General features: G+C 41.4%; 1 protein-coding gene across 1 annotated transcript in view; it reads left to right on the top strand.

The window, feature by feature from the left end:
* The window catches only part of CDYL (chromodomain Y like), a 189,472-nt gene that overhangs the window by 74,494 nt on the left and 97,726 nt on the right, over positions 1 to 17,252 (top strand). The window lies entirely within an intron of this gene.

The raw sequence follows: 17,252 nt of genomic DNA, 5'->3' as shown, positions 1-17,252 counted from the left end.
CACTGATGCTGTTGAGAGGGCACAATAGTACAGTTTCTAGTCCCATAATCTCTGTTTAGACCTCTAACAGGCCCCAGTTGTGACAGTGCACTACAAACTTGATTGAGACACTCATCTCAGGCACTCAGTTTCTACAGTGATGAGGTCCATTATAAGCACCTATATCAGGGGTTTGAAACTTGTGAAGAGAGCTGAGTTTAAATTGGTCTGTGGTACAGGCTATAAAATATAGGATTTCATAACCCTCTCAATCCAAGTACAACTTCCATTGATAGAAGCTGATGGGATGGAGAACAATATGGAAAATATAATACCCTTATGTAATTCAGTGGTGGGCTTCACTTAGAATGCTATATACAATACCGGTCACACTGTCTGGAAAAGCATATTCCAGTATTAGAGGGGGTTCAGAGATGGGTGATGAGAAAGATGAGAGATGAGGAAAACTCTAATACTAAGAGAGACAAAAGACTGGGATAGTTTACATTAAAAGGGAGATGAATAAAAAGGAACATAAAAGTGTATAAAATAATAATGTAGAAAAGTAGATCTGGAAGTTCTGTTCTCCCCCTCTCATAACACAAGAACAGTGGGCATTCAATGAAGTCAAAAGGTGACCAATTTAAAACTGATAAAAGACCACACATTTTCACACACCTGGCAATTAGCCTGTGGAACTCATTGCCACAGGATGGCTTTGAGGCCAATAATTTACCCATATAACTGTCCAATTCCTTTCTGATGCTTACTGACAAGAATATTAAGCATTGTAATAGTTGTTGCTAACAAATTTTGGTTGGGATATTAAACCTTATGTGTTGTGTCTTAAACCAATCTGTAACTATAAGGGATTTTGAGGATACCTCTGTGTTGGGAGGAGGAGGGAGATTATTCCACATTTCCTTACTGGAGGGCTCTTGTGCCTTCCTCAGAACTATTTGGTACTGGCCATTACTAGGGACAGGATACTGGAGTAGATAGGAACTGCCGTTCTGGATTTAAGTTCTGTGTACTGTTGATGTTAGTAGGGAGGCTTACACAGAGATCAGTGGTGGAGTATGGCCTTTATGTAATAATAACTAAGGCTAAGATTTTTTCGTGACTTTTACTGAAAATATCCAGGACAGGTCACTGGCAAAAAGAAAAATTCACGAAAGTCGTGACCAGTCTGTGACTCTTACTAAAAATATCTGGGACAAAATGGGATCTGCGGACCCCAAACCGCCTGAAGGGCAAGAAGCGTTCTCCTGCCACTCATGGAGGCTGGGAGCTATTGGGTTTCTCTGACACCCTGGAGCTCAAGAGTTCCCCCAGCGGCCGGGAGTTGCAGGGGCCGCCAGAGGCAGCGGAAGTACCCCAGAGCTCCCGACTGCTGAAGTCACGGATGTTGCTGGAAGTCACAGGTTCCACGACCTCAGTGACTAAATCATAGGAATTCATTCAGTGCCTTATTGTCAAGTTCAGCTTCAGTCAGTCAGAAAATATGCTCCCCTATAAGACCACCGCGGTTTCTGTTCTTTTCTTCCCTTCCTTCCCCATCCTTATTTCTCTCCCTTTTTAGTCTGTGTTCCCTCTGTTTTTATATCTTCATTTCCTTTCCTGCAGTAGCACCTAGTTCTCACTTCTCTTGGCTTTCAATCCTACCTGCTCCTCCATTCCACTAAAATGATCTGCAATGAAATAGTTAAAGTTTATATTAAACTATAATCGTTGGGTCACATCCCATTGGGTTAAAGGGCCTGGGTTTGTTCATATTTCACAGATATTATTTCAGGCTGTCTTGCAGATTCAGGCAGACCTCACTGCATTGGTTTACACTCAATTCACATTTAATCTTTGCAACCAGGAGATCTAAAATCTTGGTTTTTAAAAAGTAAACACATAGATTCTGCGGAATATGAATCTGTCATGCAGGCCACATAGATACATCAAGCAGGCCTGATTTGTCCTGTGAGCTGCGTGTTTGACAATAGCCAAGAGATCAGAACTGAATGAAGAGGTGAACAGGGTGGTTGCTTCTGTTTTAGGTATAGCTCTATACCAGGGGTCAGCAACCTATGGCACGCGTGCCAATTTTTAATGGCACGCTGCTGCCTGCCGGGTCCCAGCCGCCGGCCCTGCTCAACCCGCTGCCGAACCCAGGCCGGGACCCCGGCAGGCCGCAGTGTGCCATTAAAAATCCTGCCCGCCCCGGCCCTCTCTTCTGCGCCGCTCCCTGCGGGTACAGGATGAAGAAGCTTGGTTCTGCCGGCTGCTGCTGCAGGGCAGGCTAGCTCCCCCTTCCCCCGCCTCTTCCCCCAGCGTGCTGGGTTCCTGCCCCTCCTCCTCTCCCTCCCTGCCGCCGATCAGCTGATGGCCCTTGCGAGGGAGGGAGAGGAGGGAGGGAGAGAAGCCGAGCTGCAGCACGTTCGCTGCTCTGGGGAGGAGGCGGAGAAGAGGTGGGGACGGGGCCTTGGGGAAGGGGAGTGGAATCAGGGCATATCCCCTCCAGCCCCCTGCTGTGAGCTGCTCTGGGCAGGGGGCTGGGAGCACCCTCACGACCCTAGGTGGTCTGTTTATTTTACATATGACAATAGTTTAGTTATATAATGTATAGACTTACAGAGAGAGACCTTCTAAAAAATGTTAAAATGTATTACTGGCACGCAAAACCTTAAATTAAAGTGAATAAATGAAGACTCGGCATACCACTTCTGAAAGGTTGCCGACCCCTGCTCTATACTATATAGCAGATATGGATGATGAGACGCTGTAATGACCTGCCTCGAACATGCCTGAAGACAGAAGAGATTTTTGGTAAATGAAGTGCAAGTTGGTGTCCATATAGGAGGGGTAAGATGTGTGGTCTGGAAGTGCAAGTATCAATGCTGCATAGCAGCGAAAAAATGAAGACTTCTTGGACAACCAGATTCAGAAATCATTGCCACAGATTCCACAAGGGGAAGGGTCAGTAATAGAGAAACCTGAGTGAGTACAAATGAAGAAGCAGTCTAGTGATTTGTGACCAGGAAGGGAAAGAATAAAAAGGTGTTCAACCTGCCAGAAGTGTTGAATCATTATCAGGTACTCAGTGAATCAGCTAATGAGGAACCTGTCTCCGGGGGAATGGAACAGACATCTACTGGGAGCATAGCTGATGGGCCTCCTGTTGGTACAAAGCAAGTAGCAAGAGAGGTTCTTCAGTGGTCTGATGTAGGCAAGCAGTAGTCATCAGTGGCTCCATACTGAGAAGAAAAGACAGAGAATTCAGCAAGGGACATAAGGATAGCAGAACATTGTGTTCTCTCCCCAGAGCGAAGACATGAGATGTAATGTCTCCATTGATGACGATATGCATGGAAACCAGTGGTACAGCATGACATAGAACTACACAGATTATTGAATACTTCAGGGATCTTGGAAAGGAGCTGAGGAAGAGGAAAGGCCAAGTAATCTTTCTGGAGATCCTGACAATTCCACAAGCCAGAGAAGGCATAAAATGCTGGAGATGAACCATTGTGTAAAATACTGGTGTGAAACTGAAGGTTTTGTGGAACACTGGCCACATTTCATTAGAAGAGAGGGGGAGCCTGCATCTCACAGGCGGTGGTGGGGTGACTGGAGCAGTCAGAAGAGAGTTAAACTAACAACTCCTGGGAAGGGTGCTAACATGACAAATGCAGTAGAAACTCAAACTCTGTGTTGTGAAAAAACTGAACCAAGGTGACAAAGAATGTGAAGAGAAGAAATTTTTTGACTTGTCATATATTAACACTGGGTAATAAGCAAGAGGAATATGAAATTCTCATTTGTAAGAATGTTTGGTATAAATGGTATTATTGAAACATGGTTGGATGATTCGCATGATTGGAATGTCAATCACTAGTTGCACAACCTGCTTAGAAAGGATAGAGTGGATAAAAGAGGGGAGGTTGTGTGGCACTCCATGGTAAAGACATTATTACCTGTTTTAGAGTTACTTATAACTCTGAACTGCAGAATCTTGAATGCATATGGATTAATTGCTAGCTAGTAAAGCACAGGAGGGATACTGGTGAAGGTCTGTTACAAACCACTATTAAACTAGAAAGAGTTACTCCTTAAGCTCACCTGTCTGTAATTTGTGGAAATAAAAATTGTGTTATATGGGACTTCAGTTTTTGGTGGAAGACGTATGCTAGAGGTCTCAGGCAGCCAGTAGTAAAACAACAGTAGCATTTCTAATAAACAGTTGTCTAGCAGAAAAGATATTGCCCCCATCATGAAATGATTCTGTTTTGGACCTCATTGTGACATATAAAGATGGATTAATCACTGGAAGCTGGTGGTTGTCTGACTAGTGATCATCACCTGATTACATTCAATATGAGCAAACAGGGGACAGTCCCAACCAGTAATAATGTAGTTGGTGCTTTAAAAGGGCTAATTTCCTAAACATGAGGAAAATTGGAGCAAAACTTGTTGGGAATTTAGACAGAAAAATATTAATGAAAATTGGGAATTATTTAAAAAAATAAAAAGTTTATTAGGTAGCCAAAAACCCAGGATTCCACAATCCAGAAGGAGAACAACTTTGGGTAAAAGCCCATCCTGGTTCAGTAGGGACCTGGAGGCAACAATTAGAAAGGGAAAGTATTTAGCAATCAATATAAATTACAAGTTCTGAAGTGTAGAAAATTAATAAGGGAAGCTAAAGACATCTGGGGGGAATCTATGGCTGGCAAGGCTAGGGACAAAAAAGATTTTAAAATATATTAGGAACAAAATAATCCTGATGGCATAGCCCCATTATTAGAAGGAGGTGGTAAAATTGTTAATAATGATGCAGAAGTGTTCAAGAAATATTTTTGTTCTGTATCTGGAAAGAAGCAGGATGTTGAAGTACTGTTTAGTCCATTAGTAACTAATGAGGATTTACTAGCTATAAACATTTTTCAGTCAGCAGGTCCTGATAACTTCTGCCTAAGAGTGCTAAAATAATTGGCTGATGATGTTTCTGGCCTGCTGACTTGAATTTTAAATAAGTCTTGTCTGCTAAGGTAGTTCCAGAAGACTGGAAGGGTGCTAATGTTGTGCTGATATTTGAAAAAGGACAAATGGGCAATTGTAGGCTGGTTAGTCTGATATCAGTCCTGGGGGAAATTATTAATAAACTTATTTCTGATTCAATTAAAACAGAATTAAAGGATGAGAATATAATTAATGCCAGTTGACATGGTTTTATTGAAATAGATCTCAAGAAGCAAACCTGATCTGATTTTTTTTTAATGAGATTAAAAGTTCAGTTCAGGGAGGTAACTGCATAGCTGTGATATATGTAGACTTTTGTAAGGCATTTGACTTAGTACCGCATGATATTCTTATTAAAAAATATTAGTACTATGCAATATCAATATAGCGCATATTAAATGGACTAAGTAAGAATTGGCTAACTGATAAATCTCAATGGGGAATCCTCATTGATGGCAGTATTTCTAGTGGGGTTCTGCAGGGATTGATTCTGAGTGTGAGGCTCTTCAGATCATTGATAAAAATATTGGAAGTAAATAGAAAAATCACTGCAGATAACATTTGCAGATTACACAAAGATTGGCAGAATGGCAAATGATTATGAAGATAGGGCAAATCATACAGAGTAATGTGGGTCACTTGGTAATTTAGACTATTCAAACAATATGCACTTTAATACAGGGGTTCTCAGGACAAATTTTTTGGTGGCCTCAGAGTGCGGCTAGTAAGTCTGTTGTGAAAAGTGATATTAACAAACATACAAATACACCTCTACCCTGATACAACGCGGTCCTCGGGAGCCAAAAAATCTTACTGCGTTATAGGTGAAACTGCGTTATATTGAACTTGCTTTGGCCTCGAGCATTTCCATTATTCATAGTCACTTCCCGCCCCCAGACTGACCCCTCAGAACCTCCAACTCATCGAACCCTCCCCCGTTCCTTGTCCCCTGACTACCCCCTCCAGAGACCCCCCCACCCCAACCACCCCCCCAAGACCCCACCCCCTATCTAGGCTCCCTGCTCCTTGACCCTTGCCCGCCCCCTCCAGAGAGCGCCCCGTCCCTAATCACCCCCAAGGACCCCAGCCCCCCTGCTCCCTGGCCCCTGACAGGCCCCCTGGCACTCCCACACCCTATCCAATGCCCCCTTCCCCTGACCGCCCCGCCCCCAGAACTTTCAAACCATCCACCCCCCCCACCCCACCCCTGACAGCTCCCCAAGACCTTCTGCCAACCTTATCCAACCCCTTGGCCCCGGCCTGGCACCCTTAACACGCTGCTTAGAGCAGCGTGTCGGAGCCAGACGTGCTGACGTGCTGATCCGCCAGAGAGCGCAGCCCCGCTCCCCAGAGCACTGCTTTACTGCGTTATAGCCGAATTCGTGTTATATCAGGTCGCGTTATATTGGGGTATCACTTTTCACAGCAAACTTAATCAGCCTGGCAAACCTGGGGACAAATTAAACCATTGATGGAGGGTTGGGGGAGGCAGTGGGGGCCAGGGGAGATGAGGCTGGAGGAGGCAGTGGGGGGCTGGAACCTGAAGCCCCACAGCCAGAGCCCAAAGCCCCATGGCCATAGGATGAGGTCCAGGGACAGAGCCTGAAGCCATCAGGCTGGAGCCTGGGGCCTGCCACTGCGCAGCGAGAGTCCAGGGCTGGAGCCTGAAGCCCCACAGACAGAGCTTACTGCCCGGTCACCCCAGGGCTGAAGCCCAAAGCCTGAGCCCTGCCTCCCATAGAAAGGTGGGGAACTTGCTGGCTGCCTGCTCCTACAGTGTTGTGCCCCAGGTGACTGCAGAGGGGGACAGGGCCCAACCCCTGCTGTTGCCCCCAGTATCCAGGAGCAACAGGGAGGGGGAGGGGGCTCTACTTTGTTCTCCCCCTCCATCACAGCCCAGGAGGCTGTGGCCGCAAGAAAAGCCCCTGGTTGCCACATGCAGCCATGGTGGGCGCATTTGAGAAATGCTGCTTTAATACCACCAAATGCTTTGTATTACTTCTAGGAACAAAGAATGCAGGGCATACCTATAGAATGGAGGACTATATCCTGGAAAGTAGTGATTCTGGAAAGGATTCAGGGGGTCATAATGGACAAACATCTAAACATGCACTGCCAGGGTGATGCTGTGACAAAAAAGAGCTAATGTGATCCTTGGATGTGTAAATGGGGGAGTAGTGAATAAGAGTGGGGAAGTGATTTTTACCTCTGTAAATACAGCATTGGTGAGACCGATACTAGAATACTGCATTCAGTTCTGGTGTCTGCATTTTAAAAAGGATGTTGAAATTTGGAGAGGGTTCAGAAAAGAATCACTAAATGATTCAAGGGCTGGAGAAAATGCCTTATAGTAATCTCTTAAACAATTCAATCTGTTTAGTTTATCAAAAAGAAGATTGAGATGTGACTTGATTACAGTGTGTAAATAGATTCACAGGGAGAAAATACCAGGTACTAAAGGACTCTTTAATCTAGAAGAGAAAGGCATAATAAGAACCAATGAAGCTGGAAGCTAAAGCCAGACGAACAGGTCTAATCCCTTTAGTCTCTCCTCAGTTGGAAGCCATTCTGTACCCTTGATCATCTTTGTTTCTCTTCTCTGAACCCTTTCCAAGTTCTACTGTATGCTTTTTGAAATGGGGCAATCAGAACCGGACACTGTATTCAAGGTGTGGGCTCACCATGGATTTATATAATGGCATTATGGTAGTTCAGTCTTATTTTCCATCCCTTTTTAATATTTCTTAATATCTTCCAGTCAAGATAGAATGCCTTTCTGGAAGATAGATGCTTTAATCAAGCCCAGTGTGTTGGGCTTAATATGAGTTAGCGGGGTAAAATTGAATGGCTTCTGGTGTGCAAGATGACCACCTAAAGATGTAACAGTCTCATCTTGCCTTAAAATCTATGAATCTCTGAAAATACAGTGAGAAAAAGGGGGAGGGGAAACTGGAAAATGCCATTTGTGCTGACTAAGTCAAAAGCATTTGTAAGATTTATGAAGGACAAGTAGAGAGGTTTTTCTTGTTCTTGACACTTTTCTTTTGGTTGCCGTAGTGCAAAGACCATGTCAATAGTTCATCTACTGGCTCAGAAGCCGCACTGACTCCCTGGATACACATGTTTGGCAAGAACTTGCAGTCTTTTGAGAATGCCCTGTGCAAATGTCTTGCCAGCAACTTTAAGAAAAGAGATTTTTGTGTAGTTGTTACAATCACTTCAATCTTCTTTGTTTTTATACAGTGTTACGATGGTGGCATCCGTCATGTCTTGTGGTACTCCACCTTTCCTTCAGCAGGGAAGCATGGCATTGTGCAGATGTTTAAGCACAATCTGCCCTTCTTGCTTCAGTACTTTAGCTGGAATTCCATCTTTTCCTGTGGCCTTTTCTGGTGCTAAGAGACAATTTCCTTTTCAAGTCCATTTATAGATGGTTCAATATTAAGTTCTTTAATAGTCTGTGTGACAGTCAGGTACCCAGGACTGAGAGTCATCTTGTTACCCCCGACCTCCACTGAGAGGGAGTCTTGCCTGTGATAGCAGAGTGTTAGCTCCCTGACACCACCAACCTGTCAGCCACTCAAGCACTCTCCTCTGGGCTATGCCGGCGCTATCTTTGGCTTCCAGGTTAACAAGAGATGCACCTGAGACCCCTTGAAGCATTCCCCTGTGATATCCAGACCCTGACACTCTCAGAAATCCCAGAGTCTCTGCTCCCAGAGGAGCTGTGTACCCCAGTTTATTTGTTTTACCTTGAATTGTATAACTCCTGTATAACACACACAACTTGTGAGCACTTAAATAAACTTTCTTTTGTTTTATTAAAGATAGGTTCCACTAGAAACAAGAGAGAGTGATATAAACATTACAATATGAAACAAAACCATAAAACGTGTACTAGGACCTACACTTATTAGTATTACCTTTCCAATCTAATAAAGTAGGTTTTCCCCCTAGAATTCAGTTCCCAGGAACCAGAATCCAATGTTTTATGAATCACCTATGCTCAGCAAGATGTGTCCTCAGTGAACGGATAGAGAGTGTCTTTCCCTACCCTGTGAATCAGTTTTTTATCTTTATTTCCAGACAGGGCACTCTGCTGTCTGTTATAATGTTCCTTTTTACCTGCAAGTGGCTTTGATGTTTGTACTTTATCTTTGATGGTTTTCCATTGACCTTTCTGTGTTATTGCAACAGTGGACAATTGAGCAATACATTACATAATTGGCTAGCCAGGGTGGGGTGACAGTTGCATTTTCAAGTTTGTTTATAGATGGTTCTACGTTAAGCTCTTCAGCAGTGTGTGTGACAGTCCTCAGGTACCCATCAAGATATATGATTCCCTGGAAACTAACTTTTAATCCAAGACTATAATGCATAGTTTTCAGTATAGTTATATTATTCTTTAAATTTTCTTTCATATGGAAATAGCAACATTTACAAGTTAATAGGTTTGAAATCCATTTCAGGAAATGCAGAGTGCACCTTTGCTATATCTCCTGGACACTTGGTTCACAATGTATTGGATGGTTTGAAGGTCTCCGTGTTCACACTGTGGTGAATCCTTGGTTCTCCATTTGTGCATTATGTGTACTTCTCTTCCATGTAAATGATCGTCCACTGTCTTCAGCAGAGCAAGGAACCAGACAGTTCAATGGTAGGGTCACGTGTGAGGTGCTTGTTGTTTACATCAGAGACTGCCCATTCTATCCACCAGGTGTCTTCTGGGTTGAAGTTGGACAACAGAAGAGTTTCTCCAGCTGTCCAGGATGGTTGGCAGGACGTAAGGCAAATGTGAGGCGAGTGAATGAGATTGTGGTGGAGCGGGAGCTCCTGGTTAGCCATCACTTTCTTGTACTCACACAGCATACTGGCAGGTTTCAGAGTAACAGCCGTGTTAGTCTGTATTCGCAAAAAGAAAAGGAGTACTTGTGGCACCTTAGAGACTAACCAATTTATTTGAGCATAAGCTTTCGTGAGCTACAGCTCACTTCATCGGATGCATACTGTGGAAAGTGTAGAAGATCTTTTATACACACAAAGCATGAAAAAATACCTCCCCCCCCACCCCACTCTCCTGCTGGCAATAGCTTATCTAAAGTGATCACTCTCCTTACAATGTGTATGATAATCAAGTTGGGCCATTTCCAGCACAAATCCAGGTTTTCTCGGGGGGGGGGGGGTTGCTTGTTTCTGTTATTTCTTTGTTTCTGTCAATTGTGAATTCTCCATTTAGAGATTTGAGTGGGACAGTCTTCTCAGATGAAGGACTGATTGCTTTCTTGATTGTATTATACATACCTCTTAGATTTGCATTCTGAAAGGACTTTTGTATTTTCTTGCATAGATAGAGCCATTATGATTGAGCACATTGAATAAATATTAATACTCATTTGCAGCAAAAGAGCTGTCATGAACACATCCAAAAGCTCTTTTTATGTGCACTTTAATCACTATACAAATATTTATTTTGTCACCAATGTGCAAACAAACTATAGGCTAAAATTTGTTCCCACAAACTATTTATTGAACAGTTGTGAATAATGAATATATTTGTAAAAATAGTGGCATGTTTGTGGATAATTCAGAAACAGAAAAAAGGATTAAACTCATATTATATTCGTAGTGAATAATTTGTCCAGTTATGTACTTCAGCCAAATATTACTTTGTCTATCTTATTTTGGTCTTGGTGACTTAAAGACTAATTCAATTAACAATTCCCTGAGCAGTTCATCTGTCAATCAGGTTTTTACATCTTGTCCAAACTCCAGCACCTTCACCACGGTTTAACTGCAACTAGCTGACCCAATGTTGACTGGGTTTAGACTGACCGGTCAGACGTGGTCAGCATTATGTAACAGCTGATTCGGCTCTCGACAATTATGTTGGAACAATTTAAACACAATAAAATTTTCTGGGAAAGCGCTATGTAAAGTACATGCTATGGAGACTAGATGAAAATCAAAAGGTGGAAAGCTAAGCAATTTAGGAAGGGAAGGTTTTTTTTTAAATAAGACTGTTTCAGTCTTTGCTTTTTATTTATTGTTAACATCTGTGTAGTTAAAATGACTAATGTGAATGCTTTAAAGAAGTTGTGTTTGTTAAAGGTTCAGCTCCATCCTTCTGTTACTGAGCAAGAGCTCACAATAAGCATCCTTGAGAGCTGAGAACCACCACTTCAAGGGAAAGCGGACTTGACATTCTTGATTATTATAAGGTTTTTAAAAAAATCCTTGCAGGGGTGGGGGTGAGAGAAGAGTGTGTGTGTGTCAGGAGTGAACTTTTCGTCATTAAAAACTAGGAAAAAAGGGCCCAGAACCATTTACAAAATATTTTGCAGTCCATACTGAAATACTTTCCGATAGAATGTGGTCCAGAATCCTTGTGCTTATATTTCTTGTGCAAACGATCTCTTTTAAAAAGGTGCATTAATATTTAAATTTCAAATATTAGAACAACCTGCTGCTTGACTTTTCAGAAGTCTGATTGTAGTGAAATTCTGATTCAGTGACTGAAAGTTGATCTGAAGTGCAAAAAAGTTGCTGCTAGAGATACAAAATGACCTGGCAGTTTACAAGACACAATGATTAAATTTCATTTATCTAACTGCTTGAGCTGATACAAATAACTCTGAGGTTGTATCATTTTGGATTTCTTCAAGATTATTTGTAAATTATTAGTTGTTTTTGTTTTGTAAATTTTTGTTGGCCTTTAGTGACTTATGTTTATGTACCTTTGCCTAATGAACTTCTTATGCAACTAATTTATGCCATAAACATAGGAAATTAAGAATCATTCCAAAAAATCTGTGGTAAATAGTGTGAAGCAGGAGACCTGGATTCAGCTGGTAATGAGAGTCTGCTTCCCAAGTTGACTGGGAGTGTTGGAGCCAGAGGCTCAACTCCCACGTTGAATGTAGCAGTGTGCCACTGTGTGTGCAGCCCTTTTTGTCTGAGGTGTGGGGAAGCATTCACTAGAACTTGGAATTTCTTTCTTTAGCCAGAAATATTAAGCATGGTGACTGGCACTTGCAGTTGTGGGGGTGGGGAACATAATTACTTTTTTCATGGTAATAGGCTGAAGCACCAAGCAAGGTTGAATTCTGAGGCTAAAAATGGCTTTAATGAATACCTCTCAGGTAAAAATTGGGACCTCCTACTATGCAAATCTGAGATCCTGTCTTGGTCACATGGGACAGATGGAGTGTTATGCAAGATGTGGGTGTGAAGAGCTCTGTTCTGAATGGGACACAGAATCATTGGCGTGAGCTTACAATGGCTGTGAGCTGCTATTGAAATGCAGAGTAACATAGTTGTTCCCCTAGTGTAAAATAAAGTTTCAACTTTTAAAATATTTTCTTCATCTTCAAACATGGTGCACAGCACACTAGTTACTGCACCTTTAGCCAATCCTTGTTCATTCATGATTCAGCTGATTAATTGTTTACTTTAGGTCTCTGAACATTATTGGCTAGGCCCTGTTTCTGGATTGCTTTCCCATCCATTAATACTGACCCTGAAAAGGATCAAAATCCTGTGCTCCTTCCGCTATTTGCTGTTATTTCAGTCTGTGCTTGTGCTGTTTCTTTCTACTACAACTCTGAAAACCATGTTTCCTGTTGCTTCCAGAATCAAGTTCTTGTCTTCTTTTCACTCTCTTGAAAGATTATGGTTGCTGCTTATTTTCCACTTGCAATTCCCACTGAATCCTAAAACTTTTTGATTTGTTGGTAGTTGTCCCACTTATTTCCATCTCTGTTCCTGACAGGAACAGCTTGGGTGTTTATCACCTTAACTAAATTCTCCTGTATTAATGGGTTCTAGTGTTCCATGTTGTTTGCTTGATGTAGCGAGTAAGGGTGTTGATGTCTAAATATTAGTTTTCTGCAGCTTTTTGACAATCTTTAAGAATTGTACTACTTGCATGCTAGTATAATTTCAGTGCTGTTTATTTCAGTTTGCAGATCTTGAAGAGAATGGTTTTAAGATACCATAGTTGGGGTTCTCTGGAAACGTACAATAAACTATTTTTTCTTATTTATATCTGCTTCAGTTACCTTCATTAATAATGCTTAGCAATTACATAGTGCTTTTACCTCTTCGAAAAAAGTGACCAACATTAACTAATTCTCACCACATCCGCTGGAGGGAGGACAATATTATGACCAGTTTACAGATGGGAAAACTGAGACACAGAGGTTAAGTGACCTGCCTAAAGCCACAGATATGTGTTGTCAGAGCTGGGATTAGAACTCAGATGTTCCTGTGCTCTGGCCATTAGAACATGCCTTTCTTTATATAACAATGTACATTACTACCACAAACTGAATTGTGAGTGGTGGGGAGGGATAATATGTGTAAAAATAAATAAAACTAGGAAGTGTGCCTGTTGCCACCCATATCATGTTGCTTGTCTGATACATACCATTCCTGCCTCCACCTTTAGTCTATCTTTGTCTTTTTAGAATATATATTCTCTTCAACACAAAGACTGGATCTTCTACTTGTTGTTTGGAAGCCAATCTTTGGTAGCACATTTTGGGCACTACAGCAATCTAAGTAATAGCTGTTATCCAGGGATAATGTGTTCTGTGGCAGAAGATGGCTGATTGTCTAATATCCAGTAATTACCAAAAGCCAGTTGTTTCCAGCATCTCTGGCATGAAGCCTACAAATTTGCAATCATCTAGCATTTGTTATGCAAGTGGGGAACTGTGACTTCTGCCTTTCTGCCCAACTCTGATGATCCAGACATACTGATGAAATGAGGGTGGCTTTTAAGCAATAGGCTGCAACTTTTATTAACTTAAACACAGGGCAAGGATACTATCCATCTATCACCCATACCTTCATATACTAGGTATTTAAGTGGTTTCCATGCTGGGGTTATAAGGCTCCTACTATAACCCTATATAACCCATAACTCAAGGTAGGCACTCCTCACTCTACACTCACCTCCTTCTGAGTCCTACCACACATCGACATTGTGAGGGGGACAGAGGGTGCAGAAAGGTGGTGAGCTCAGCCTGCGAGGGCCATAAGGTCTGAACTCTTCTTCCCAGTACACCCATATCCTATCTGTTTGTTTTGTCCACCTGCTATGGCTTGTCTGGCATTGAGATATTAAGCTCTCTGAGGTAGATATTGTTTTCTATTGCTTGTCCTTATGGTGCCCTGATCCTTGATTGAGATTTATAGGCATTATCATATAAATATAGTAGACCATCAGAATTATGAACACCAGTGTTATAACTGACCGGTCAACCACACACGTCATTTGGAACCAGACTTACGCAATCAGGCAGCAGCAGAGATTAAAAAAAGTGAATATAGTACAGTGCTGTGTTGTACATAAACTACTCAAAAATAAAGGGAAAGTTTAAAAAAAAATTGACAAGGTAAGAAAACTGTTTCTGTGCTTGTTTTCATTTAAATTGAGATGGTTAAAAGCAGCATTTTCTTCTGCATAGTAAAATTTCAAAACTGTATTAAGTCAATGTTCAGTTGTAAACTTTTAAAAGAGCAACGATAACTTTTTGTTCAGAGTGCTTTTCATGCTTTTGCTGCGTCTGCTCTACAAATCATCTGGCTAGGGGGAAAAAATTGTATTTATTGTTCAGCAATTTATCTGTTATGTCTTTGAGGTGTCTTCCTGTATGCAGGTTGTCAAGGTTCCTTCCCCACTCTGAACTCTAGGGCACAGATGTGGGGACCTGCATGAAAACCTCCTAAGCTTATTTTTACCAGCTTAGGTTAAAACTTCCCCAAGGTACAAACTATTTTACCTTTTGCCCTTGGACTTTATCGCTGCCACCACCAAACATCTAATAGATATATAACCGAGAAAGAGCCTGTTTGGAAACGTCTTTCCCCCCAGAATCCTCCCAAACCCTACACACCCTTTCCTGGGGAAGGTTTGGTAAAAATCCTCACCAATTTGCATAGGTGAACACAGACCCAAACCCTTGGATCTTAAGAACAATGAAAAAGCAATCAGATTCTTAAAAGAAGAATTTTAATAGAAGAAAAAGTAAAAGAATCACCTCTGTAAAATCAGGATGGTAAATACCTTACAGGGTAATTAGATTCAAAACATAGAGAATCCCTCTAGGCAAAACCTTAATTTACAAAAAGACACACAGACAGGAATATCCATTCTATTCAGCACAGCTTAATTTCTCAGCCGTTTAAAGAAATCATAATCTAACACATACCTAGCTAGATTACTTACTAAGTTCTAAGACTCCTTTCCTGTTCTGTTCCCGGCAAAAAACATCACACAGACAGAGAGAGAGAGAGGCTTTGTTTCTCCCTCCCCCCAGCTTTTGAAAGTATCTTGTCTCCTCATTGGTCATTTTGGTCAGGTGCCAGCAAGGTTATCCTAGCTTCTTCACCCTTTACAGATGAAAGGGTTTTTCCTCTGGCCAGGAGGGATTTTAAAGGTGTTTACCTTTCCCTTTATATTTATGACACAGGTGTAATTGCCTGCTACTTTAAAAGAGCATGTACTTAGTATTTGGTCATCCTTGAAAGATGTAGCCCCTGTTAGGTGTGTTCATTATGAAGATTTTACTTAGAGAATATAAATTTCCTTACTGCTATCTGTAGCTCATCTTCTCTGAGGTGAGTGCTTTTTTATCTTTGTTTCAGAAGCACAAGAGAAAAATGGAGATAGGAAGACAGAGTCATCATTACTACTCTCTGACAATACAAGATTAAGATTCTGGTGTTTTTGTGTTCTTTCATCTTGCTTTCAATTTAACATTTCTGGTTTACACTGACAAGCACTTCTAGGCAGTCTGTGTTTTAACAATAGTTCTTGATAGCTAGTTCTTCCTTACATCCATATGGTAAACTTTCTATTCATTCACTCTGAGACAACATTTTTGTTCAGGCTGTTTTCCATATATTGTTTTATGGAAAAGTGAATGCCTTGATTTCATATTCTGATGTCTAGCCCATTCTCCATCGGTCCCATGAATATATAAAAGAGTAATATAATCTGCTCTAAAATAAATTATAAATATTTCAAGTATTCTTTGTTTAGCCATTAGAAAATGTCACTAGTTAAATGTTTTGGCAGTTTGAAACAAAATTTGTGAAAAATAGTGTATTGTAATAGTGGTAGTACCATGTATCTGAACAGTAAAGTAATGTTTATTAAGGGAATTCTGGTAAAAAGCTTCTATTGGCTTTAGTCAAATGCAATATGTAAGAATAGTCAGCTGGGTCAGACCAGTGGTCCATCTAGACCAGAGTGAATGAACAGAATAGGGAAATTGAGTGATCCATTCCCTGTTGTCCAGTCTCAGCTTTTGGCAGTCAGAAGTTTAGGGACACCCAGAGCATGGAGTTGCGTCCCTGACCATCTTGGCTAGTAGCCATTGATGGCCCTATCATCCATGAACTTAACTAATTCTTTTTTGAACCCAGTTATACATTTGGCCTTTGTAACATCCCGATGGTTGGATATTTATGGTAGAGTACCTGCGGTCTATCACAAAGTTCTGTTACAGCAGGTCATACAGATTTTACTGTAGGTGAAGTTAAAATAATTATGTAGTCTAAATGAAGCAAACATTTGAAGTTCAATACAATACACAAACATGCAATTTTGTACATTTAACACACTTTGTTGTCAGCTGCAATATGATTCAACAATAATGGTTGCACTTGTATATTGCCTTCCATTCTTCTAATCACTCCATATACATTAATTTACGTTAACCACACACTTGTGAATTAGATGTGTAGAAGTATCCTTCAGAGATAATCCTAGATACATGTATTCAGTATGGTCATACATGGGAGCCCCTAGCACATGATGGGTCAAAGTACTGATCAACAATAAAGTAAAGTAATAAAAGCCCCTTTTAAAAAACAAAACACATAAACACAAACAAGGAGAAGATGGAGGAAAGGGGAGCATCAGGAGCATCATAACAAAAATAGGATAGGATGGAAGGGGTGAGCAAAAGGCACCTCCTGTGGGGGAAGCGGAACAGAAGAAATCCTGTGGCTGTTCTTTCACTGCCTATAAAAGTAAGATAACTATCCATTCCCATTTTAGAGATGAGATAACTGAGGCAGAGTGATTTGCTCAGGGACACACACAAGTCTGGCAGAGCCGGGATCAGGACCAGTTCTCCTGATTCTCAGTTATTTGTCTTCACCAGGAGAAAAGCTTTCCTCATGTAATGGCACATATCCTCCCTTGATTCCTGAGCTATACAGTGTCCTTGATCACCAAAGAATATATCATT

The sequence above is a fragment of the Lepidochelys olivacea genome, assembly GCF_965140295.1.
Source record: "Lepidochelys olivacea isolate rLepOli2 genome assembly, chromosome: 2".
Classification (NCBI taxonomy): domain Eukaryota; kingdom Metazoa; phylum Chordata; order Testudines; family Cheloniidae; genus Lepidochelys; species Lepidochelys olivacea.
The sequence above is the reverse complement of the archived record's forward strand: the minus strand, read 5'-3'. Positions and strand labels throughout refer to the sequence as shown.